The sequence below is a fragment of the Pteronotus mesoamericanus genome, unplaced genomic scaffold, assembly GCF_021234165.1.
Source record: "Pteronotus mesoamericanus isolate MK-2021 breed Mesoamerican mustached bat unplaced genomic scaffold, CSHL_Meso_final contig_291, whole genome shotgun sequence".
Classification (NCBI taxonomy): Eukaryota; Metazoa; Chordata; class Mammalia; order Chiroptera; family Mormoopidae; genus Pteronotus; species Pteronotus mesoamericanus.
Window position 1 is genome coordinate 7,919,568 of NW_026555124.1, and position 1,781 is coordinate 7,921,348.

Consider the following 1,781-nt stretch of genomic DNA (forward strand, 5'->3'; position numbering starts at 1 on the left):
CTGAGTCTGCTTGAATTTGTTCACAGTGGTCTTGTTACTTTTTTTTCCTTCTAACTCTTTAAATACTTTATTTCGAATGTCTAACTACTACTCTTTTATTTAAAAAATATTTTAGAGCTGAATTTTTATATTACATTAAGAAGTACATTATCTTTAATTTCCAAATCGTATTTGCAACATGATAATATTCCCCCAGACTTATTATGAGAAACACTTGATTTTGTAAAGAGAAGTGGATATTTGAATGCAAATAGATTAGACAATGTTCTTTGCAGAATGTAGAAATTCTATGACAGACTCCGCCTGCGCAGTAGCCTCAGCATTGCGAGGATGGCGGAGGGAGAGCAAAGAAAAAAGATCCCTTTGTTTCCAGAAAATCTCCTGAAAAAGAGGAGAGTTTATCAGGCCCTCAAAGCCACCCAGGCAAAGCAGACACTTTTGGAAAAGAAAGAGCAGAGGAAAGGAAAAGATAGCAAATTTAAGTGACTGGAATGTTTCCTACATGATGCCTGGCAGGAGCAGCATGGCAAGGTGCGCCTCAGGCGACTGGAAGTGAAACCTCACGGTTTGGAAGTGCCAGATGAACATTCCTTGGCCTTCGTTGTATGCATCCAAAGGATTAATGGAGTGAGTTTAACGGTACAGAGGACCATTGCAAGGCTTCGCCTGAAGAAGATTTTCAGTGGTGTCTTTGTCAAAGCAACCTCCGAACCATAAAAACGCTGCGTATAGTGGAACCTTATGTGACCTGGAGATTTCCAAATCTGAAGTCTGTCTGGGAACTCATCTTGAAACGTGGACAAACCAAGGTCAAGAATAAAGTCGTCCCTTTGATAGACAACAGTGAATGAGGAGCACCTGGGGAAGTTTGGTGTCATTTGCTTGGAAGACCTCATTCATGAAATTGCCTTCCCGGGGAAGAACTTCCAAGTGATCTCAAGGTTCTTATATGCCCTTTCCAGCTCTCAGTGGCCTGTCATGAGACCAAGAATAGAGCAGGCTTCCTCAAGGAGGTGGGCTTACCTGGCTATCCAGGCGAACATATCAATCAGCTCATCCAACAACTGAATTAAACCCAGAATATATGAAAGCACAATGCCTTGGAAAACTGTGCTTTTGTTTTTTGGAATAATCCAGTATTTCCAAAGAATATTATTTTCTGCTATATCTTCAGAAACTGGAGGGAGTCAGGGAAAAGATAGTCCTAGCAGGCACTTCTCATCACAGCCCAGTTCCAAAGGAAAAGGCCAGTGTGTTTTCCATGTTGGCTACTGCTGTAACCTTTGAAGTCAGCAAAGGACTCATGCCATGCAGGAGGCGTCCTGCTTTGTCCTGTCTTCTGCCCAGGGGTTTAATGTTGATGAATGGATATCCAAGCATGAATGCCAAGCCCAGAGGTGTACTTGAACCTGGGGGTTCCTAAGGCCTTGTTTTGGAAAGAACTTGAAATATATTTAGAAGAGCACAAAAACAGTGTTCAGTTGTGCCTGTTAGGAGTTCATGTTCTAACTTTCCAATGGCAGCTTTGCAAGCTCTCAAGCTTGGCTGGCTCTAAATATATCTGGTGGCTTCCTGACCATAGCTCAAGATTTTAGCCTCTTCTTGCATCTGTGAGAAGGGAAGGACCAATTCCCCAGGAAAATATGCATACACTCCAGTTTTTGCTTGAAAGTTTAGAGTGTTCATAGACTCTTCTGAGGGACCCATGCATCTTACATGAGAAAGTCCTGAATTATCAGGATTGGTTACCCAAGCCCTGACCTTGCTTACCTGGTTCCATG

At 42.4% G+C, this 1,781-nt stretch overlaps 1 pseudogene; it reads left to right on the forward strand.

Annotated features, from left to right (window-relative positions):
- Nucleotides 1-309: 309 nt before the first annotated feature.
- LOC129072008 (60S ribosomal protein L7-like 1) lies at nt 310-1,073 on the forward strand (annotated as a pseudogene).
- The last annotated feature ends 708 nt before the right edge of the window (nt 1,074-1,781 follow it).